Source organism: Pteronotus mesoamericanus, unplaced genomic scaffold (genome assembly GCF_021234165.1).
Source record: "Pteronotus mesoamericanus isolate MK-2021 breed Mesoamerican mustached bat unplaced genomic scaffold, CSHL_Meso_final contig_291, whole genome shotgun sequence".
Lineage (NCBI taxonomy): Eukaryota > Metazoa > Chordata > Mammalia > Chiroptera > Mormoopidae > Pteronotus > Pteronotus mesoamericanus.
In genome coordinates, this window is record NW_026555124.1 from 8,776,700 (window position 1) to 8,802,602 (window position 25,903).

The 25,903-nt window shown below is 36.9% G+C and overlaps 1 protein-coding gene across 8 annotated transcripts in view; it reads left to right on the top strand.

Annotated features, from left to right (window-relative positions):
- Positions 1-25,903, top strand: part of NRXN1 (neurexin 1) — a 1,065,318-nt gene that overhangs the window by 650,317 nt on the left and 389,098 nt on the right. The gene's annotated exons all lie outside the window — the stretch shown is intronic.

The window sequence follows — 25,903 nt, forward strand, 5'->3', positions numbered from 1 at the left end:
GCACCTGCGCTCCTCGGGAAGGGGGCTACTAGCCAGAAGGTCACTCAGTGTGTGGCCGATGGGGTGCTGCGCTGTGCTCAGCAAAGGGACCTGAGCACCAGTGACAGGAGGGCTCTGCAGAACCTTTTGTCTGTGCTGAGTGCTGCCCCACCTCCTGCCCCTTTTCCCTGGCCCAGGGAAGGGAGAGGTTCCAGGCTGCACATTCCTCCAAAGTGAGCCCAGGCTGCAGTGCCAGTGAACCAGCAGTCCGGGACTCACTCAAAAGGAGGCCAAGCCCCTTAGCCCCCAGCCTCTTCCCTTAATTGGAGAACATAGAGGGAAACTGAGGCTGGCCAGCCCCTGCCAGGCTCAAAGAAGACCCCTGAACACCATCCCCTTTCCCCCACCCCGTGCACATGTACACTGGTTTTTCTTGGTGATTGGCCCACGCTAGCAGAGCAAGGCTCGACTACCCAAACCCACCCCACCAAGGATCATGTCTGAAGGCTACTGGGGTAAGGGATGCTCTTCTTAAGTTTAGTGTCTCCCAGGGAGGCAGATGGGCCAGTGCTGGCCAGTGTAGGTCAGGAGGTCTGCTTGGAGAAGGAGAATTTAAAGCAAAGAGAAGCTATTCTCCTCACCCTGGGTTCTTTTCTAAAGAGCAGAATGGGAAGAAAAGCCTGGGTGGGCAGGTTCCTTCACCAGAGCGGCCAGCAGTACAAGGCCGGGTTCCTCTCCTCTTCAGATAAACGTCTATTTTCGATTCCCTGAACTGACAATAAATACAATATCAAACTGTTTTTGTGAATCTTACCTCACTCCTAATCTTCTGCCCCCTGTAAAGTCCATTACTTAAAAAAGCAGGACAAAAGTTATGGACACTCTTCTATCCCTCCCCCTTCCTTTCCTTGCAGGGCCCCTCCTGCTTTCAAACTTGGGTCAGCTCTGGCCCCTGTGTCCTGCTCCCTAAGTAGTTCTCCTCCCCTGAGCAGCTGCGGGTTATAGCAGGGTGGCCCCCTTCCCCAGCGACAGGCTTTCTACCTGGGGGCAATTCTGGTTAGCTCTGGTTAGATAGGAGAAGCTCTAGCCTCACCTCAGTGAAGAGAGAACAGTAACCTTTAGCAACTCCTCTTTCAGTGGCAGGGAGACACACCTCACTCTGGGTCTTAGGAATCCCTTTCCTTCCTCCCCCCAGATCCCTCTCAAGAATTCTGTCCAGTTAAGAGCGGGTTGGTTGGTGATAGAAGTAATGTCCCAAACAGGGGCGTCTTAGCTAAGAGTCACAGAGAGGATATAGATCCCTTAGAACCGGGAAGGAGACTTTGCTCTCACCACTTGCTCACAGCAGTAGTCTAGGAGCCTGCTGCGCGGTTACCTGGGTGCGTTCCCACCCCCTGCCCTGCCTCTGCGCAGAACTGTGTGAGTCCCGGGGGAGGGAGGCGAGCCAGGGCACAGGAGGGGCAGACCGAGCGTGGGTCGGTGCCCAGAGCCGGATGGGGGTAGGCAAGGGGGTGGGGTGTCTAATTGTACTGGTGGGAAGCGCTTGGCTAACAATCTCATATGCACATTCACTTCTCCTTTGCTTGTGGCTCTGCCTCTCTCCCGGGAGATGAGGCGGCTGCGAAGAGGGCGCCTGGGGATAGGGGGAAAGGAGAGCATAGAGGGGGCCCTGCCGCAGGGAAGGTCCTCCTTCCCGGTTCCCACTGCTGCTCATCCCCAGTCGGGCGCCGTCTGCTGGTCTCGACAAACATTTCTTTCCCTCCAGAATATAGTGATTGTCTCCGTATGTGAATGAAAAACCAGGCGCATCTATCGTTGAAAAAGAGAAAAAGATAGAAGGAAAGTGGAGAAAATCATATGTGAGCAGCAGTTGGTATCATTCTTTTGAGTCAGAGAACTTTTTCTTTCCTTCCATGGTTCTATTGTTTCTTTTTGAAAGTCCCCATCCCCCTCACGTACACTTTTGGTGGAAGCTTTCTGTTTCTTTCTTTCTTCCTTTCTTCCTTCCTTCCTTCCTTCCTTCCTTCCTTCCTTCCTTCCTTCCTTCCTTCCTTCCTTCCTTCCTTCCTTCCTTCCTTCCTTCCTTCCTTTCTTTCTTTCTTTCTTTCTTTCTTTTAAAAATCAGAGCAGCACACTTACGAAGCTTCACCAAATAAAATCCTATATAAATTTTTCCTATTTCATTCCTTCCCTCCCTTGAACAGAGGGAATTAATTCTGGCTAGAGCACAATCAAGGAACATTAGGGATGAAGTGAGCCTGTGAGGGTGGGGGATGGGGAGAGGTGACTGTGGTGGGGATGTGGACTGGCTGAGAGCAGGGACGGCAGGGTGCTGGTTTCAAGGAAACCTCATAAGGAAAGAGGCAATGTTGAATGTGTTGGGTCAGTAAACTCCCTCCGTATTCAGCTAATTAGATGAAGGGCCCACAAGGAAATAATCTTTGAGCCTAATAGGTGAGGGTGAAGGGAAGCACAAAGGTGAATGACAAAATGATAAATTCCTAGCTGGAAACCAAGGCAGGTGTAAATGAGGTTTAGCTCACATTTTGGGACGATTGCAAGACACATATAGATGAACAAATGAGCCAGTCTGTTTGTATTAGAGTTTCTTAGAATCATGACATTTTTTCTCATAATAGGGAAAGCATGCATGTGCTTGAAAGTGTGAAAAGAAAATTTGTATGTGGAGTATTTGGGGGGATAAAATCAAGTCTACCCTCTATGTTTTGGAAACTGCAGGGTTGACTATCCAGGTTCATTCTTCTTCATTTTCTCATCACGCCATGCTTCATTTGCACTATTATGAGGTGTCACTTACAAGGATTGCAGGGTGCTGAAAGCGCTCATGGCTACCCCAGCATCTTTGTGCAAGCTGACCCAGTTGCAGAAATTATGATGAAGAATTTTTTTAAAAAAAATGCACATGAGAAGCAGGTTTTGAGACCTCTGCAAGATTCCATTTTATTTTGCACGTACTTAAACAAATAAGTGACGAAAATATCTTGTAGAAAAATTATATTTTCTTAGTTAAACAGCAAACTGTGTGATTGTAAATGATAACAAAGCAAGTCTGCTTGTAATTAAGAATGCTACTTGAAGCCAACAAGAGTTGAGAACAGACCAGTGTGCTCATTTAGTATTGCTTTAGTGATGTGCCATATGTGCTGAGCATAGAATGATGTCAGTGCAATGCTCAGGTTCCCATCCCTGCTCCCAGCTTTCCTAAGTACCTCTGCATAGTTTCGAAAATTAGCTTAGAGCCTCTCAATAATTCCAGGAGATAGAGGAACGAGAAAACCATCACAGAACTGAGCACACCAGAGCCAGCCCTTCTCCTCTCACAAATATGAGCTCCGGAAATTATACTGCCATGATTAGCTTATACTATTAAAGGGCAAAAGGGCTTTCCCAGAAGGGAATGTTAACAGATTTTAAGAGTGTGGATTGTAATTGAAGTAGCCCAGTGCTGTTATATAAGGATAATGATAGCGTACATTTATAGTGTTTCTCTTTCTGAGACACTTTTGTACACATACTAAACTTCTAAGAGGAGTGGTGTGTTTCAGAGGGAGTTGTGAATATGATTTTCTTCATAGGGATACTGAGGCATACTACAGATGCAGCAAAAATTGGAGCTAAATCATCAATCAGAGGCAAAGAGGATTTTGAAGCAAGGCTTTGTGGCCCATGGCCCAGAGCAATTCCAGGAGCTTACAGGTTTGGAGACTAGAACTGAGAGGGTCCTCCATGTCTTGAATGATTGATCTCTTGGAGTACAAATTATTACAAGGAGTGAGGCAGAGAATTTTGCTTCCAGCATGTATGAACAACAGTGAATACTGTAGAAAGGCTGGTGGCACCTCCCTGGTGTCCCACGGATCACTTAGTTGATTCAGCTGGGGAGGTTTTTGTTTGTCTTTTGTTGTTTTTTTTTTTCCCTCAGATGCAGGAGGTGGCTGTTTGATAAGCTGATTCCTTTGCTCTTTTGTCTAGCAGACAAGACAGCAAAACCTCTCACAATGCATTTGACTTTGCTGCATTAAAGAAAAATTTAGCACTTCGTAATTAATTCATATGTGTGACCCAGAACATTTTTGGCTATGAATATTCTGTGAAAATAGACATCCTTACCCCACTCCCCTTCCTTATTTGGCTTCTTCGACAAAAATGTGCATCACTGCAGTGCAATTTTAGACAAGATTGCCAGCTAATATTTCTGGAAGTATCTTTGAATCAATCATGGTCCAAGTAATCCAAGATTTGAGGGTAATTTTCGTTGTCCCCACCTTAATATACATAATTCTCAGATTGTCCAATCATGTATTCGGTAAATACAGAATATGTGCATGTTTTTGATTTTGTGCACCAGGTACCGTGGAGGTCAGGTAGTGATGGGGAAAATGGGGAGAAAAGTGGGAGAGGAGGATCCATGGGACTGGAGGCATGACCATCAAAAAAAGTTTACAATTAAGTTCTAAAAATCTAAGCTATTGTTAGAAAGAGTTAATCTTTCAACAAACAAAACTTGCTCTTTAAAAACGAAAAGCATATCTCTTATGTATGTAGCAATCATCTGGGACTCTACGTGAAATGATCTGATAGAAACATCAACATAGTAAATTTTATCTACATCACTTTACATTGTTCTTTAATATTAATGCTCTATAAAGAGCTCCTTGCACAATCGCTTTCTACCACATCACTGATATATTTCCTCTAATAAAACATAGTCTTTTATTTTTCAAATAGAGATAAGGCTTGTTTTGCAAATGCATTTAAGGCAGGTGATTGATTCATTGACTCAGATGGGCACTAATGTATAAATAATTGAGGCAGGCTGACTAGTGAAGATAATTTTCAAAAACATATCTGTGTGAACATTTGGTCACTGCCACATACATTGTGTAAACTTACTAAGCTACTTATCCTCACTAAGACTGTTTTCTTAATCTATAAAATGAAAATACACTGAGTTACATCTAGTGAAAAATAAATGAGACCATGAATTTGATAAGTGCCCAGACTATAATAGGTCTCTAATAAATGTTTATTTAAAAAATAGATTTTTAGGTTGTTCCCGTATCTTGGCTACTCTGAAGAGTGCTACTGTGAACTAATATCTCTTCAAAATCTTGATTTCAATTATTTTTTATTTTTTGAGGAACTCCTATACTGTTTTCCATAGTGGCTGCGCCGTTTTTTTTAATCACACTTTCACAAAGGTTCCAATTTCTACACATCCTTGTCAAAACTTGTCTTTTCGATAATAGCCATTATAATAGGTGTGAGGTGGTTATCTCCTTGTGGCTTTGATTAAATCGATAAAGAGAATGTGATACACACACACACACACACACACACACACACACAATGGAATATTAATCTTATAAAAAAAGAAATATATTCTGCAGTATGTGATAACATGAATAAACCTTGGGGACATTATCCTGAGTGAAATAAGCCAGTCACAACAAGACAAATTCTACATGATTCACTTTAATGAGGTATCTAAAATAGTCAAACACATAGAATCAGAGAGGGGAATGATGGTTGCCACGGGCTGGGGGAAACAGGAAATAAGTTGACAATCAATGGAGCCTAAAGTTTCAATTATACAAGATGATTAAGTTCTGCAGATCTGCTGCACTACATTGTGCCTATAATTAACAATACTTCACATACACTTTAAAAATTGTTAAGAGGGTAAAGCTCATGTTAACAGTTCTTACCCGATAAAATTAAAATTAGAGAAAAGAGATTTCAGAGAGAAGACACATGTAGGAAAAAAACAGATCTTGAAATCTGGAGACCTGAATTCTAGTTTTAATTCAGCCAGTTATTAACTGTGACTTTTGGCATTCATTTCCAGCTTTGAACATCAGTTCCCAGACAGAACTTAGCTCTAAAAATTTGAGGAGCACATTCCTGTCATTTTATACATGTGAACACAGAGCTCTAGATAATTTAAGTGAACTGAACTCATCGGGTCACAGCCAATTAGTAGAAGAGTTGGAAGTAAAACTCCTATCTTCTAACTCATCTCCCTCCTCATTTAGAATACTCTTCCAGGAAGCCTGTGTTCCAGCACCTGGGAGAGGCTGCGCTAATTCATTCACCCTTCCACCTGAACACAGTATAACCTAAGACAGTTCTTCTTAGGTGACTAACTCTTTTAATAATAAGGATCTCATAAAATTCTAATGCTCTTTCTTGTCTTTCCCGTCTTTCCCAGAGTCCTATTGATTCTAAACAGACTGTAGCTAGACCTGTTTTAGCAAGGATTGCATTAGGGTTCCTTAAGCTACCTAGTTGTTCTCATCATTAGTTAGCTGTGGTTTACACTTGTGCACAAGAACCATAATGTGTGGGTCAGGCTCAGGGTACTTGACTAGTACTTGCCTGTCAACTGAGGTCCTAAGGGATGTCCCTTAGAACAGTATCTGCTTCCTTTCCTTGGCCTTTGCACTGTCCTTTTTCATCAGTGTAGGGTATAGAATATCTCTCCACAATGGAATTGGTAATAGCCTTTCAAAGTATTCCATTCTCTTGCAAAAAGCAAGATTTTTTTTTTTTAGTGCTGATTATATAACAATGAATTCCCTCAAGATTTTGACAGAACTTAGTAAAAACAGGTATATTTTAAGCAAGAATTTTCACAGAGCCCTCATGTAAAGCGTCTCATTTAATCATGATAGCCACCTTGGCAGGGCTTATTACGATCGCCATTTTGCTGAGGGGGAACAGACATAGAGGGGCAATGATTCTGCCAGGGTCACTTAATTAATAAGTAGTCATAATACTTTTCCTTTTTTACTACAATAAGATAAGAGGCGGGGTTTTAAAAAGAATACTTCATTTGAATTTAGAAGATCTGAATTTTGTCCCAGTGTTATCATTTCCCCGTTCACATTTCAAAAAAAGTGTGTTTTTTTATTTAAATTACAAATAAAATTAGTCAAAAAGGTAGCTAACTCATTAAGAATTTAAAGTGAACATTGATGTGAAATTTATATCTCCATTCTAGTGGAAAAATTTTAGTTAATACTACATTTTGATACTTAGCAGAAAAATAAGTAGTAAGGTGGGGTAGATTAATAAAGGAGGGCCATTTTCAAATTCTACAAAGCATTGCACTTAGGCAGTAATAAAATAGTTATTGATAACATAATAACAGTGATAATAAAACACCTTATAACTAAAATATGATGATTCTTGGACAAATGTTCTTTTAATTACCAAGTATTTAAGCAGATAAAAAGAACCTGCTGTGCTGATTAGGGGAATTTATCATCTGTGAGATTTGTGGATTGGAAATGAGGTTGTGTTGAAAAGTGTTTCTTCAGTATGCTTTCAAGATATGTGGATATGTACATATTAAGTTTTACATGAAGTATCTATGAATATTGTGGCCACTTTTACTATGAAATTCAAAATACTATTAGATTGTTTTTGTCTATGGGATCTCCAGTTTTAAATGTATTATATAATGTGACCCACAACTTTTTTATGTGAAGTTATGGGTTTTATTCCATGTTCATGTACATAATTCATAAATTTTTATATAAATAAATTAAGAAAAATTATATATCTCAAGTCTAGCAACTAAAAAGAAATGAAACTTTAAAGGAAGTGGTAAGAGAGAGATTTTTAATATGTGGTAAAATAGAAGACAGTAGCATTGACTGACTTGGACATCACTTCTACACAGTTGTGATTATCTGGATTGCTATTGGACTAACGTTGGTACATGTAATTATTTATGTGTTTCAGACTGTCTCGGCTCTTAGTTATGATTTAGTCATCATGACATACTTTTCTGGATAACTACGGGATTCAGAGCTTGTGTAGAAAAGTGGTGTTTTGGAGTGTTCTTAAAATTGAGATGATTTTGGATTGACATCTCTAATTTTACATTAAAATTGAATTATTTAATGCATGGATAGTTAGACAGCATCACTATGAGTGACTGTGATATGTTGTAAAAATATATATTCAGGGCAAATGTGGAAGCTCCGTGTCATGGCACTCTAATACTATTTGATTAGCACTTTTACTTGGGCATGCAGAATGTTTAAGAGAAGTATGTGGTTTTCCTCATGAACTTTCAAATTTTTCAAGATTTTGACTTGGTTAATCTGATTAATACTCTAATTCATATCCATGGCATTTTATATGTAATTATCCTTTCAATTAGCAAATATGTTACAATCTGTTGTAGAGAAATAATACTGGAGCATGAATAATTTAAATACCTCTGGGGATTTTTGCCTAAAAGGTATATTATAGAAACTGAACTTTGTATTTGTTTTGCAGAGCATTATTTAGTAGTATACTTATTTAATATTTCATATTGATTCCTGAAAATCTTGCAATATTGAACCATTTATGCCTACATACATATTGAAAATTGATCATTTTGAGATTAAATTTTTCCAAAGATGAGTGATGAAACGTTCCCCAACACTCTAAGCTACCCTTCCTTGAAGTTCACTCTTAACATTAGCAGAACTGCAGTATGCTCTATCAGTCACTTTTCATGTCTACTATCAAAGTATTAACATATGCTGGGATAAAATGAATATTAAATTAATCTCTGTCAGCAAAGTGGTTAATTGGACATGCTGTTAAATATGCAAATCATATATTTCATTTCCCCACTCATTTTTTTCCATGAGATTTGTTCTAAGTGAGATAATAGAGTTTTTGATACTGCTATGGACAACTTATCCTACCTCAATTAAAAGTAGAACATTGCTGATAAGTTTCTGATAAACTTCTTTAGAGAAAAGCCTTGTGATTCAGTATATTCACAAAGTATTTATTGTCTTTGTAATAACTACAATATATAATAGTCTATTTGTACTTGCCAGCAATAAAATACTTGCCTCAGCAATTTTATTTTTAAGCATAAAAGTTTGCCTTTTAGAAACATATAAATTTAAATTTTTTATACAAGAAATAATTCAAACCTTGGTGTATAATAAGGAAGAGACTTAAATATTGTAGGGGCATTTCACTATCTAATTTCTCCAGTAAAATTGCTCTAAAGATAAAGAACTAGGATTATGTATAGTGGTGGTAAATGGCCAATTAAATTATCTATTTACTTAATAGTCATTTAGAGCTTATTATATGTCAGGTACTATTCTAAGCCTTTAGCAAAGTATCAACTCATGTAATCATCACAACAACTCTCTGAGATAGGTAATGTTAACCTCCCATTGTACACAAAAGGATATGAAGACACAGCCTACATTAAGAAATGACAAGGTTACAAAACCGAAGGCATGCTGCCTGAATTTCAGCCCAGTCAGGCTCAAATTCAAGTGCATGTTCTTAACCTCTACCTTATGCTGTCAACAGACACAATTTTTCCTGAAAGACTATTTTGTTTTCTCATTCAGTTCTTATTACCAGTAGTTCGTAAAGGACCAACCAAGCATGACTATCTGGATTTACTTTGTTTAATTTTCAACAAGTCATTTCACTGGAGGTTTAGTGCCTCATCCTTATCTTCCAATTTTGATTGTAAACACCTTGCTTCTTAACTACGACGGGCATGGGAGGCTCCCTGTGCCGCCCTTCTTCAGTACTTCCTTTAGACTGACTTACTAATCTGCATGTCTACCTCTACATCAAGAGTGAAGGAGTGATTGATTTAAGATGCTTATTAATGTTTATTAACTTCTTTCATTTTAGATGGCAAATACATTGCCACCAAATTGATAAATCTCCTATGATAATAGACTAATTTGCAAGCATAGCCATGGTTCACATTTAAAGGGAACAGTTGCAATGTATCTGATCATGTGACTATATTCTCATGATTTGAAAAGAATACTTCTGTAAATGGTTAAAACATTGTATAGTTCTGAAGACAGGGTATAAAGGAAACACTGGCAATTAATAAAAACTTTAAGTATTTATTCTAATGTTAATTATGGTTTCTTAATTATGAAACCTTGAAGACTTAAAAAAAAGCAAATTGTGTTGGTTACATATTCATGGTATATTATATGACTACATAAAGAATTTAAACATTTCTTTCACTCATTTCTAATTAGACTCTAAACTGGGTATGATTCAGAAAGGATGGTAAATGTTTTGAAGTTTGAGTCCCCTAGCTACATTTTTCCAAAAGGTTCTTTTGTTTCTTCAATTTAACACCAGAATTTTTGTTTCGATTTATCTATTGGCATTATAATCATTTCTCTTATACTAATATTACAGAAATTTTAGGAATTTCCTAGAGAGATAAAGGGTTACTCATGGATTTCATTGTGTCCACTAACTGGCCCTGGGCCATCTCTAAATCTCTTGGAGCCTCAGTTTCCTCAAGAGTGAAACATGCCTATACTAACTGCTCCATACGGTTGTTGGGATGACTAGATACTTTATGAAACCATACACCACAGGGCCTGATATATGACTGCTGCTCTTCAAGTAATAGCTTTACCTGGTTCCAGCGGTGGATCTTCCCTGCTCTGGACTCCCTTAAGGAAAAAACCAGGAAGGATTCAGGTTATTAAAAGGACTATGCTCAGAGTCTTTTAAAACAGATTATCTTCTTAACATACTAGGTTGACTTGGTAGATTACTTAAGTAAAGACAAGGAGTTGAAATTGAGATTCTTTCCTGGCATTTGAGTTATCCAGAAAAAGAATAACGCAGATATTAACAAGAGGATATTAAACCAGGGAAACTACATCAGGGCTGAATTGCCAAGACTGTCAATGCATCTTTGTGTTGAACTTTGTTTGGTTTTAGGAAATCCTTTTAGAATTTAAATTAAGACCCCCTTAAAATAGTGTGAAAGAGGAGAGGACATTGATGATCAGGTGAAAATTAAGAAAATGTTTCCACCTTTTTTGTTTGTTTGTTGCCTAATCAGGCTCTGAAAATATCAGCAAATGCTAAGCCATCTTTACCAGGCTGTATTATAGTTGAAAGAGATTTCAGTGAGAGAAACCATATTTCCAGGCCCAGAAGAGCTTTGCTACTACTTCTTACTCTAGCCACTTTGATGCTCTAGCCAAATGCTGAGTCCAGCATTTAAACAGGATATATGTATTTCAGAATACTAAGTCAAATGAAAATACCCAGCAACACTAGTTAATTAGCTAATTTTTAAAGATCAGTAGCCAATTTTATAAAATAAATGACTGTTTTTAAAAGGAACTTAATATCTATACTGGATTCCCCCCCTTCTTTCTAAAAACAAGCTCTCTTGGGAACCATGTAATAGGCAAAATTTTGTGGTAGTTTGAAAATTAAAGTTATTGTCTTTATTGGCCCTTCCCCAAGGTCTACTTCTTGTGGTATGTGAGTGACAGGAACAAATTTAATTTATGAACTCGTGCAGTTAAATTTTTCCCTAAATGAGGATGATTTTTCTAGATAACATATAATGATGAAGGATGTTCTTGGAGAAAGCATTGCCTGGCTTCTGTGAGGCACATAACACATGAGTTTAGGTCCCACCTCCTGTATTTATGCATCGCCTAATGCTTTGCAGAATCTGGAGACCCTTTATATTGGGTGCCTGCCATTCAAAAAACAGGGCCCCAAAGCACGTGTCTTGGCAGTCTGCACGATGACACTGTAGGTGCTTAGAAATCAGAGAACCAGTTTCCAGCTAGGGATTCATTAAAAGCTTCATGAAGAAGGTGAGCTTTCAGAGAAATTTTGAAACATGGATACATGGTACATGGGGAGGCAAAATGGGAAATTAACAAGAACAAATAGCATGAGTGGAAAATACCACCTTCATTCCATTTGTTCCTTTATTTTTAGCAGTACAATGATTACAAATTCACTTTTTCTTAGTCATCTGAAACACTTGGGTCTGACCACGGAATGAGTGTGTGTCTGTGCATGTATACTTTCTTAGACATTGCAACCAACAGACAATGCATTTTTCCCAGTGCTGGTGAAAAGCAGCATAGGCTAGACCTGATTCTTAGTTTAGCTGTAAAACACAATGCTGTGCTCACTAGACATTAGTGTGGAGCTGCCAGACCAGAACCCATTCTTGAGTGATGGACAGACATATACAGAGGAAAAGCCCCCAAAATCCTACTCCCAAGGGCAGTGCACCATCTGCCCCTTGTGTTTAGGATGCCCTGATAACCTCACTGGTAAGAGAATGATAAAGGAGAAAGATATAGGGAGCTGACTTCTGCTTTTGCATAATTTCTTTCATTTAGCCTCCTCATTCACAATATGCAGATATTTAGGTTATTACCAAAATGAGGATGTTGGCACACTCTCTATTGGCAAATCACTGTTCCAGCGAGAGCCAAGAATGCAGAGAGCAATCAATCAACAAGTGCTTATCAACTGCCTTCTGCTTGAAGTAGGGCATTGTCTTACTGCCTGCCAAAGGACACCGGGCCTGAAAGAGGGCTTCAAATCCATTATGCTGTTTTTGGCTTTAAAATTTAACCTGCCAGTCTACTTTTCCCTCCAAGCACCTCAAGGGGGCCTTCCAAGTGCCCTAGAGCAGCCAGCGGAAGAAGCGAGAGCCATCACTCTTTCATTCTATCACTGCGTACCAGAGGCTCCATCTACACCATCAAATAAACCACTCAGGCACAGCTCTTCTTTCATTACAAATCCTACAGGAAACCCATCAATGTCTTGTTGGTAGTTGGGGACGTGTTTGATTACATTTCCACCTTCACATTTCTAGAGCTCTTAATGTTGAAAAACAAAAACAAAAATGGTTTCTCGTGTTTTATTTCACACAATACCTGCAATAAACCTACAAATTAGGCATGGAAGATTTTGCCTCATTCTGCAGGTGGGGAAGGGATGTGGCTTGGTCACTTTAAGTGGCCTGACTAGTCACATATTTATAAATGGCAGAGCAGGGGCTTGAAGACAGTATAATGCTTCCCAGAGCCCAGTGATGCTTCTGCTGTGCAAATAAGTGAGCACAGGCTATCTGTGTACTGTCCTTAGAAACCCACAGAGATAAGTGGACCTAATGGCTCTGCAGGGATTCTGGGAAGGAACTACTGAAAGGACCGTCTCTACAGACCTGCTGGGCTGGAGGGGAAAGAAGAAAGGGTCAAGGGCCTTTAAGAGAAAACAAAATAGAAGTTGAGATTGTTCGGTGAGATGGTCAGGATTAAAGATTGGCTTTTAATTAATTTTGTTAGTGTTATAGTTTAATTTTCTTGTTACTTAATAGGGTTTGTCTTTTGGAAAAGAAATGAGGATTCCAGTTTGAAGGAGGAACTCATTAGCTTTTGATAATTGTCGGAGTAACTCAAAAAAGTATACATACAACCAGGGAAAAACACTTAGGCTTAATACATCTATATTTAGTGTTGCAATTTTTGGGGGGAGTGAACAGTTACAAGAAGCTGTATATAATTAAAATACCCAACTACTTGTGGAGAATCACTTCAGAGCACTCAGAAAATTGAGATATTCTGTCAAAAACTTATAATTAAAGGTTTGATTCTTCACAGAAATAACAGAAACTTGCAGAGAGAGTCTCCCTTGGGAAATGTATTTTACTTATAATAGTATGAAAATGATACCTAGTGGCAAGATGGTCAGCATTCCCCCTGAAGCAGACATCTCACCAGCTAGGTAAAAGGGAATGCTTCCAGGTGTTACCAATTAGTTTAGAGATCATGCTGAGATACCCAAAGTATGTGTTTGTAGAAACACATCCTACATCTTTAAAACAGCACTCTAAATACCTGGGTTAAATTCCTTGAGGGCAGGAAGTGTGGATTGTTGTTTCCATGGCACCTAATACAGTGTCCAACAATAAATACTCAAGCATACATAAATGTTTATAGAATGATTCCTATGCCTCCTTATATAGAAGCAATGATATGTTCATACTGTTAGCTGGAACTGTCTTTAAAGCTAGCTGCAGTCAGCAGAGTATGACTTTTGAATCCTATTAATTGCCTGAAATATCTAAATGTTTCTCCCATTGACAGTGATTCCACCATCAGAAATTCATTCTTTAGTGTCTTGATAGCTTTTATTAAAATTTGTTGCATTGAAAGAGCATGAAATTTGGAGTCATGGTCCACCAGTGGCTAGCTGGATGACCTCTCTAAAATGGGGGGAAAATAACAATTCCTGTCCTTATTGAACTATGTTATGTGAGGAATCAATGAAATAACATTTGTAATGTGCTACATAAATTACATTTAAAAACAATAAAAGCATTTTAATAATATATGCAAATAATTTACTTAGGAAATAGCCATACTGTAAGCTGATGTAAGCTGATGATTCTTAAAATGTAAAATTCATCAAAGCACTAGGGAGCTTATTAAAACTGAAGATGACTGGATTGTACCCCTAGAGAGTTTACTCAGTAAATTTGGGGTAGGACTCAAGAATTTGCATTTCTAAATATTCAATTTAAGAGATTCTAATGTAAATGGTTCTTGGAAAACTCTTTAAGAAGGAAGGCTTTACATCATTATCAAGTAATATCTTCAGTGGCTGGCTTTTATCTAGCTCTTTGTAAGCCTTCAACACATTGTCTAATGAGTAATTAGGAAATGATTGCTTTATATCTATAGGACACATGGAAATCACTAGGATATAGGTAAAGTACCATGGGAAGTTATCTTAAACCTGATATCACATTAGTATTCATTAGTCTTAATAGAATAATAACAAGGATACTGACCAATTATTAAGTCTATTGCTTTTCTCCTAGGAAGGAGTATTAAATATAAAATGCATTCATATAGGAAATGGATTACAAACAATTTTTTTTAAAGGTTCATAGCCTTTCTTTTAAAGGAATGAGGTGTCCCTACCTATAGCTAACTTTTTGTTTTTACTGTAGAGTTGTACTTTTGAGGGTGTTATGCATAAAAGTGGATTCACATACATACACACAATTTAAAAATCTTAGTCTGCAATCCGTTTTGTCCTTCTATTCACACAATCTTTGGTCCTCTATTACCAATATCCATAGAAAAGATTATTTTAGTTTATAATGTAAACTAAGGTGTCCTTTTATCTCCCCTGAAGTAAAAAAGTCTTTTGTTTGTTAACACTTTTTTCTTTGTCCAAGAAATCTTTAATCCAGCTGTTATTTTAGTATACATTTCATCCTATTTATAATTTTTTAGATTTTGTAATATCTTTTCCCAGTTTCCTCCTCTTTAATGTCTCTGATGTTTTAGCATTTAATCTTTTATGAACTTCCTCTCTTGGTCACCTTCCTGAGTCACCTATATCTTTCTAAAAAAGACATTATCATTAGATTGTAATTCTACTTTTTTTTGCTTTATGTGGGTGAAAAAGTATAACTCTAGAATCAGACACTTGGGTTAAGAGGAGAGATTTTAGAGATTATCTGGTTCCCACCCCTAATTTTACAAATAAAGACAGAGACCCAGGAAGGTTAAATACTCAGTCCTAGGAGCCTTTCCTAGGTCTGTATTGCTTTTCTCTCAGCTTTATTTATGAGTTACCCAAAGTCAGAGTAATCTAACCATATCCAAGCCATTCTGTGTGAAGAATTTTAAATCAGGTAACTCCCATGGCAGTAAATAAACTCTGAAAAACTAAACAGGTTTTTCATTTATAGTTTGAGAATATCTTTTATTTTTTTGAGGTACTTTATTCATTAAAACTTAGCTGAACTGAGAACATCCATAACTCTGTTGTGGACCATTAAACTGAAAGTTTAAAATGTTACCTTGCTTAATTTATATTACTGTGGAGATTTTTTAGATAGAGAGAAAATAGCACTAGGGTGGGGGAAGGTGGGAAATAGGCATTGGGTGGAAGGATTTTCAAATGTGAACATCCTCGGGGCTGTCAGCTTAAAGGATGGCCTTGTTTTAACGCGCCGTCATTGTCAATGACGGAAGGAAAAGGAAAGCCTTTCTATGTCTTTAAATTCTTTCTGTTACTTAGACATTTAGGTGCAACTGGCATTTTCAATAACATTTGTTATTATCGATTATCATTATTGCTGTACAAGAGTTGGAAAATACAGAGACGTTTGAGGAAAAAAATTACAACATCCATAATCACAATATCCAGAGATTAAACACTATTAAAACTGTGGTGTATTTTATTAGTTATTTGTCTTTATATGTTTAAACATTTAAAAATAGAATGCATTACGCACTGTACTGCAATCCCTTTTTAATTAAAACATATGAGGAACACTTTTCTTTATTAATTTCTTTCTAAACTATAACATTTTAGCGACTAGATGATGTTCCATCAGGATGATATTTATTTCACTGATGCTTTTATTGTTAGATGTTTACATAATTTCCATTTATAAAATTTGATTTCTGCAGTTATAAACAATACTTGGATATAAATAGATGTATTGTACACAAAATGGAAATTCCAAGTACAAAGATAGAGTCATTTGCAGGTTTTGGATGCCCATGCCATCCTGAATTCCATCCCTCTCCCCCAGTACATCCCTTTACATTCTCTCTTGTGCTCTCCGTTTCTGGGAACACTGGCCACCCTAGGGTACAATTACTACTTCAGTTCTTTGTCATTTTATAGGCAAAAATGGTACTGCATTGTTTTAAATGTTTTATTTTTTAATATATTTTTTTAAACACCTTCATGTGTGAATTTGCCAATTATATTTCACCAAATTGCCTATTCCTTATGTTTTCCAGTATGTCTAGTGTGGAATTTCTTTTGTTCACATTGATTTGTAAGAATTCTTTCTAACTATTGTTAACCATTTACTATATATGTGGCTAACATTTTTCTTAGTTAATGACTTGCTTTTTAGTTTTGTTTATGGTATTATTAGTGTGTAGGAGTTTAATATTTTCCTGTAGTCAAATCTATTTTTATCTATTGTTAGTTCTGTTTTTAGTATTCTTTTCAGCACTTTGAGATGGTTCTGCATTTGGGGGCATTTTGTATATTTCCACAGGCAGGAGATACTGAGTCAGCATTCACTCAGATAACTGTGTTAAAAGTGACAAGAAACAGGGTATCTCAGAAGGTTGACCAAGAAAGCATTTCTGGGCCAAAGTTTAGGAAAACTATTAACAGTGTAATGAGATCTTGGAGTTTAGGAGTAAAATGGGGTTAACAGAATTAGTCCTTTAGAGGGTTCTTAGTTCTTAGGAACACTGCAACCCAGAGAAGAGGGTTGCTAGCCATTGTGGTGAGCTAAGTCTTCCCCTCTTTGTTGTTAGCTATGGTGCTGAACTGTTTCCACATGCTGTGGTATGGCCTCCCCTTCCAGATGCTCTCTGGTGCATGAATCTTGTTTACTGCTTCACTTTGACAAGTAGGAACTGTAAAAGGAATATAAGAACACACATGTACTAGTTCTTCTCTATAAAATTAAGGATCATGATAAAGTTATTTTTATTGTTATAAATTTTTCTTTCTGAAAAATTAAAGTATAAGTTAAGCAAAATAAAATGTACATATTTTAAGTGCACAACTTGATGAGTAATTTTTACCTATTTAAATCCCCCCATGTAACCACCATCCAGAAGAAAATATTTCTTTCATTGTAGGAAGTGGCTCTCAGTGGACAGCTTTCCCACCCATCTTAATCCCTGCTTTGACCTCTGAATTCATAGATGATTTTGCCAGTCCTGAATTTCATATAAATGTAATCATAAAGAAGGATCTCTTTTGTGTTCAGATTCTTTGTCTCAGCATAATATTTTAAAATTTACCTATTTTGTTGATTGGTTCTCTTTTATTTCTGAGCACTATTTCATTGTATGACTGTACCATAGTTTGTTTATTGTTTCTCACATGGGTGGATTTCATAGTTTGTTTCCAGTTTGGGACTTGTGTGGCTATGAGAATTCTTGTGACTTGGGACATAATCACCTATTTCTGTTGAGTGCATACTGGAACTGGGAAGACTGGGACATAGAGCTGATATTTGTTAAACTTTGTTAGACACCATGCCACAATTTCCCAAGGTGGATGGATGATTTTACAGTCCCACCAACAACGTATGAGAGTTCCAGTTGTTCCACATCCTCATTTACACTTAATATTGTCAATTTTATTAGTTTGAACCATTTTATTAGGTGTGTTCAAAATTGTATTGTGGCTATCCTGGCTGATCCCAACATAATGAAAAGCAGAATAAATGCTTAGAAGCAAAGAGAATTCTAAGACTTATAGAATATATGTTTTTGTTATGATAGCTGCAATTCTATATAACTGAAGAAGGTAACACACTAAAAAGTTAACAAACACAGAGATAGCTGAGTAATACTAAATAAAGTTTAAATTTCCATGTGAAAACTTCAGTTTTAATGAAATCTCAGGTTCTGCCAGAACCACCTGGCCTTCTCTGGTAGTCTTCTTCTCTTCCATTAAGTGCCTGAGCCTGCAGCTGCTAGCCTGAAATTTTATTTAATAGCAAATGATTATTTTAAGCAGTTAAAATATTTATAAAAAGTACTTTTTAGTTTTATGTCTGTTAAGTCTCTCTCTTTAGATACAGCAGATTCAATATAATAATCTTGGTAATAAACATCTGAGGGAAAACTTTTAAATAAAAATTTATTATTTACGGTAATTAATGCTAAAATTGTTTTACAGTTTTAGCTTAAATTGCTTGTTAATAATTGCTGGCATTTATTCAATATATCTTCCAGCACAGTACTCAGAATATATTAGTTCATGTGTTAAATATTAATATTGGACTGTGAACATAAAATATTTTTAAATGTTAAAAATTAGTGCACCAAATTAAAACATAAAAATGGACATTGTGGCTTTATTGTTTTAATGAAAACTGATAAACATATGAATGAAATGAGAAGAATAAACTGCTTACTTTATTATCATTTCTCTTTGAAAATATATTCAAACAAATGCTAGTTAGAAACTCCTAACTCTCTCTTCCAGGTTTTTGTTTATTTTTTTTGAAATGCTCATTATTTTATTAGAATCAACAGGTTAGAAACTTTTGAAAAAGGAAAAGAAATGTATTTAAAAGTAATATGTATTTTTTAAAACATATTCACAAATTTTATTAATTTTAAAATAAACATTACAAACATAACATTTTAGTGTAGCAATGTGTACATTTTCTGATGTTAATTTGCATATGGTATTTACCTCTGAGTTGAAGTGCAATCTCAAAAATATTTCTAAAACTAGAATCAACCTTCTTATGATTCCAAATCCCAGATAATTATTTGAATAATTCTGTTAATACCAGTGAGGACAGATAGATACATTTCTATTAAGGTGCACTGTAAAAATAAGGCAATGAACTTGGAGTTAGGCAACCCTAGAAATAGAATTACAGATCCCCTTGGTGGTATGGTTTTGAACAAGTTTCCTCATCTTTGAAATGGGAGTCACCTTAACTCAATTTCCTATGTTATTTGAACAGATGTGTAAATTACTTGTCACTTAAGCATCAGCAAATTTTAACCCCACTGCCCTTTAGTAAGGTTAGAAAAACTGCTCTTCTTTATCTCCCCACAGGGCCTGGTGAAGGACTTTGCAAACACCTTCCCTGTCTATTCATATCTTCCCTTTCGGTGATCACCCATCTACAGGACCAATCCTCTGAAAGCTGTGGGTTCTATGGCTTCATATCAGCACCATCCTTTCTGGTCATTTCAGCATAGGCTCCAACCTACATCCTTACCTTATGACTCATCTTCCCTTGGCATCCTTTCACTACACTACAGTGCTTCCTTGCATGCTGATTGTTACATCATCTCCCTGTTTCTTCTTCTCTCTGCCATCAGAGTGCATAAATTCTATTTTAGGTCTTCTCCCCTCTGTCTATCACCTTATTGGGTGCTTTTGTCAGCCATTCTCATTATTTTCTCAGTCCCAACTGTTCTGTTGCACTTTTAAACCCATACTGGACTTTTTCCACTTGAATTTCAGAGCAGCACATCAAAGTCCAAGAATAAAAGTGAGCACACCCTCTCCACAACGAAAAATTTTTCCTGCAGTGTCAGATTGAGATTTTAGGGGGCTGATACAATTCAAGGAGTGCCAGCTAAATGAAAGCGTACCAAAAGTTAAGTAAAAATGACCACAAGCTCTTTTAGTGCCCCTTGGTGTGAAGGGAAGTATAACCCAAGGCAAAGTTGGAACAGAAAGAGATGGGAGCTTAAAAAACAGACATAGAAATGACTTTTATGAATTTAACAGAAATATATGACTAGATGAACAACTGCTCACCCAGAGCTCTGAGAGAAGTCCATACAGGTGAGCGACACTATAGCTTAAATTCATTAGCTTCATGTAAATTAACTCTGCCACCTTGACTTTTCACACTCTTAAGTGTTACACCCATTTTTTTCACCGAGTCTCAAAACCTTTGCATTAAATGACTTTCTCTTCTTTGGCTCTGCATTCAGTCAGTTGCCCTATTGCTGATTCTTATTTCTTAGTATTCCTCTCCTACTGCCACACCTGGTTAGGTTCCAATACCTTTTATAAAGACCATTTCAATAGCTTTGTCACTAGTAGGCCTTCTATCTCTAGTCTCCTACTCAAACCTACATCCTGCTTGAAGTTTAGTCTCACTAAAGCATTGCTTTCTTCTTACTCCTACGAAAGTAAATTCAAACAATTCAAATCCCCAAGTCTTACATTCAAAACCCTCACTTCCTTGGCTCCAGCTTTCTATATTTTCATAGTTTACCAGCTCTTTTCACAACTCCCATCTAATACTCACCTTGTAACCTACATTGAACTACTTTTAGTTTCTAGAACATCTCTTTTGTTTCATAATTGGTACTCAGCGTACCTGGAATTGTATGGTACTGCTTATTGGATCCCTTTGTATTAAAATGAAGAATTGCTTATTTTTAACTTGGTATTTTTCATGTTTTCCCATTCATTAACTTGCTTATAGTAAGGTTTGCTAAATATTTGCTTAATGCCCAAATAAATATAGACATACTTTGGAATAGGACTTAGAGGGAGCTACCTCAAGTATTGATTTTAAACACTGCATTTTCTTTAAATTATGATGCTAGTCACCAAACCATTTATAAAGTTGGTATATTGACTTCTCAATGGTGTAAATAAAATTTGAGGCTATGAAGAAAGTTTCCACAGATGCTACATTCATTCATTACCTGCAACCCACAGTATTCAGTCTTCCCATCTTCTATTTGGTTCTCTCTCAAACATTGCAGGGGCTTCTTTGCATCTTTTTACTCAGAAATACATTTTGAGAACCTAGTATATGCCAGATGCCATGTCTACTTTTCAGTGGTCCTAGTCTCATAGTGAGAGGTCGACTTTGAAACTGAAGCACTATAAAAGCAGTGATCTTCAAACTGTGGTCCCTAGACCAGCAGCATCAGCATCACCTGGGGACTTGTTAGATGTAAATTTTTGTGTCCTACCCAAACCTAATGAATCAGGAACTCTAAGGGTAGGCCCAGCAATGTGCAGTTTAACCATCACTCCAGATATTCTGATGATGATAAAGTTTGAGAACTACTGTTATAATGTGTTACTTGAGCAATTGGATAACTGTAGAATGTACCATGACCCCAAAGAGATTTGTTAATTGGGTAGAAAAAAGTTCCTGATAAAGTTTTATAGAAAGATGTGACCTACAAGCTGAATTGTGGAAACACATTAGTAGTTTTTAATGCTTGCATTTTACTAAATTCTAATGTAGCCTATCACATAACTAAATAATATCTACTTTTCAAAATGCTGGTTATTAATGAAAAATAATACTAAAATTATTTTATATCAGGAGATAAATCATCATTTTAGAATATACTTTAAAATCTTATTGGACTGATGAATACAGAATGACTCACAGACAAAATACTACTGTCAAGGAAGGGACTATCATTAGGGCTAACAGTGACCTTTAAAATTTAACTCCATGAGTTTAATTTTTAAATTTAGATTTAGAATTTAAAATTTCAAGATTTAATATTTTGTATTATTTGGGATGAATGACTGGAAATAAAATTAATGTGAAAAATAAACAGCATTAACTTAGATGTAAATCTTTGGTGAAGGCAAGGAAGGAATCTACATTTAAATTCATATCCTACCTCTACTCATGCTTATTAGTTGTCAAATCTAGTGATAGATTAGAGAGTGTTTCATAGTTATAAGTAGCATAATTCTAAAAGAGTTATCATCTGAAATACTCCTTGTGTAAGAAATCACTGTTATCAATTCTTTCTTTAAAATATGTATTCATACTGAAAAAAGTATCTTCTAGCTATTGAGTATACTAAAAACACTTTACTGTAAAAACTTAATATGTAAGTGAACAGATTTGTTGTTGATGGGCCAAGTTATTAAATCCAACTCTCCTGCTTATACTCTGCTGCAGCACACAACCAATGAAGATGTATTGTTTTTATATGGTTGTTTTGAGGCTGGTCTTTTGTTACAGAACTGAGGTGATAAAGGAGAAGTGGCCCTGAAAGCCTCCTTGATGCATCACCTGGCTAAGCAGTCAGTGCTCAGCCTTTAGATTAAACCTATCTCTGCCTGGAAGAGAGCATATTAATAAATCAGCAAGTATGTAGTGCAATAAATACAGCATATGTTTTATTTTTTATTCATTTTTATTTTAATATAATATTTTATTATTGTTTATGCTGTTACAGTCGTCCTCATTTTCCCCCTTCAGCCCTGCACCCAGCCTGCCCCCTAGTTCCATAGTCAGTCCCCACACCATTGTCCATGTCCAAGGGTCCTTCATATATTCTTTGACTAACCCCTTCACCCTCTTCCAAACAGTCCCCATCTCATTCCTCTCCTCTTACCAATGTCAGTCTATTCCATCATTCTATGCCTCTGGTTCTATTTTGCCCATTAGCTTATTTCATTCATTAGATTCCTCCTATAAGTGAGAATGTATGTTATTTGTCTTTCACCACCTGGCTTATTTCACATAGCAAAATAGTCTCCAATTCCATCCATGTTGTTGTAAAAGGTAGGAATTCCTTCATTTTTTCAGCTGTGTAGCATTTCATTTTGTAAAGGTATCAGTTTTTAATCCACTCATCTACTGATGGGCACTTAAGCTGTTTCCAACTCTTGACTATTGTAAATAGCATTGCTATGAACACAGGGGGACATAAGTTCTTTTGAATTGTTCTTTTGGGACTTTTAGGGTATATTCCTAGCAGTGGAATGACTGGGTCAGAAGTTAGTTCCATTTTTGATTTTTTGAGGAAATTCCATACTGTTTTCCACAGTGGCTGCACCAGTCTACATTCCCACCAACAATGTATTAGTGTTCCCTTTTCTCAACATCCTTGTCAACACTTTTTGTTTCTTGATTTATTAATTATAGCAATTTTGGCAGGTGTGAAGTGATATCTCTTTGTGGTTTTAACTTGCATCTTTCTGATGGCCAGTGATGCTGAGCATCCTTTCATATGTCTCTGGACCCTCTGCATGTCCTCCTTGGAGAAGTGTCTGTTCAGGTCCTTTGCTCATTTTTTAATTGGATTGTTTGTCTTCATATACTTTAATACATGACTTAGACCTGGTTGTTGTTGTTGTTTTTTCTACTATATCGTTTTTTATCTATGCGGCCATAGGTTGGTCACTTCACTCAGTTAAGCTTCATTTGTAACTTGGCTAATTCTCATCTGTAAAATGAAGATGATAATACTTATATGTTACACTAAATATAAAATTTAATTAAGATCATGGTTTACAATAACTAAATGTAACATCTGGCATGTGTTTTCATAGATACTAACTACTTTTAGTTATTTATTATTTTATTAGTATCATTTTATTATGGAATAGAATATTATAATGTCATTATTGTGAAGTTGAAGGTAGTATTATTAGTTTCTAAAAAGTAAAGTTCATTACTGCTAATCTCTGTGATTTCTCCCAATGTAAAACAAAGTCAGAAAAGAAACACCATCCTTCTCCCACCTGCTACCTTCAAAAAGTGGTCAATATTCAATTCCTCCCACTTATTAAATAGTACCATTACTAAAAAAAAAGTCATAACTTTGTCTCCATTTTCCTCACCCCAAATTTATAAATCTATGTACTGTTTAAATTATTTAAAGTTTGAAATTATAAATTGTGTCACTGGTCTGTAGGACAATAAAGGTGAATCTTCCTATATCTTAGATATAAACTTCAGTTTATTCCTTTCAGTGAACAAGTCTCAGTTTGCTCTTTAATATGACATACTGAAATCAATAACATAAATCTCTGTTAGTTCACAGTTTCTTAGACTTAAGCGTATAGGAAGGAAGCCAATATGTGTCGAAGTGGTGACAGTGTCATTTTTGTTGTTACTGGATATGTCATGTGTTCCTTTCAAGTAGAGACATGCATTCCAGCCAGTATTTTCCATTATATTCTGGTGTGCCTACATGCTATGCTACCTCTCTAAATTGTACATGGCTGGAGGGCAAAGAATGCTTTTGCTTCAGTGAGGCGGCATAATGTTAATGTTTACATGGTTTCTGGCTTTGGGACTCTGGCTTTTGATCATTTTCTCCTTGCTTACGCAGCTTTCTCGTTGTTAATAATCAATCCTGGACGCCTAAATTTTCTCAGGATGGCCAGGACTTAATTTGCCACCCCAGATTCTCCTGCACAGCTTCAGGGCTGCAGTAATTTGGCATGACACAAGGTGTGTCCTGCCAGCAAATTATCAGAGGGTAGAAGAGTACAAACCATTGCTGTTTGAATCAGATGGCATTTGATGCATATCCTATTAGTTCAATGAATAAAACAGCCAGACATCTGGGTATTTGTGGCCCCTCTCTGTATATCCTCATCAGAGCAGCTACTGGGTTCAGACATTAAACTCTATTTCACATTTCACGGTCATAGCCCCTGTTTGTCTTCCATGCTTGAGCTTAATTCCATATTCTATCTCTATAGCCAGGAATACCTTCCTTCCAGCTCTCTGAATTTGTCACTCTGGTCCATTCATCCATTCCCTAAATCTTAGCTTTGTTCACACTTCCTTTTGGAAGACTTCCAGTAATACTCCTGATGACACTGATTTGTCTCTCATTTGAACTTCTGTGTCACTTCATGTCGTTGCCAAGTCACTTGGCACTTTACCATATCGTTACTATATTTCATCTAATTCTCTCTGAGTGCAGATCTCAATTCTAACATCCTCATTGTAAGGTACTATGTTTCCTTTCTGTTCCTTTACCAAACAAGCCCTCCAGACTAAGCTAATGTTAATAACACTAGATGTAAGACTCAGAAATAAGATTCAATTAATACTTATTTAAAATACTGATTTCTCTTCTGTGTAAATAAGAGTAAAATGTTTCAAATGTCATATTTCAAGACTCTCCTGATTAGAACTGTTAGTTGCTTGAAATGGAGATTTTAGAATCCTATGGAAACATTTTGTTTGTGAATTTTTAAGTCATCCATCGGTTTGGAATGGTCCTGAATACAGGAAAACCTTACGTAGGAGGGATGAGGATGAGGATGAGGATATGGTAGAGATGGCCTTTCCAGGGAAACTGTAGCTTTTATTATACTGTGTATTAACCCAGTACCCCCATTTGCTATAGTACTTTGTCCTCTGGGAGGAAGAGGGGCTGGGTCTTGCCAAAGTGACTATATTGTATTTCTAAAAGATTGTAACTTTTGTTAGAACAGAAGGAGACAGAGATGGAGAGGTGACAGGGTAATGAAGGCAGTGCTGGGGGAACAAGGCAGTAAACAGGAGGAGAGCTTAGTGGTTGACCCAAGTGATGTCAACAGGCTATGGCTGAAAGCAGCTTTTCTGACTGCACCCAAGCTTCCAGGTCTGGGTCTTCCCTGCTGTCTTTTCTTCTTCTTTCTTCTTTCTTCTTCTCCTTCTCCTTCTCCTTCTTCCTCCTTTTTCCTTCTCCTTCTTCCTTCCTCCTCCTCCTCCTCCTCCTGCTTCTTCTTCCTTCTGTCTTGTTTATTCTGTTACAGCTGTCCTAGTTTACCCCTGTTCCCC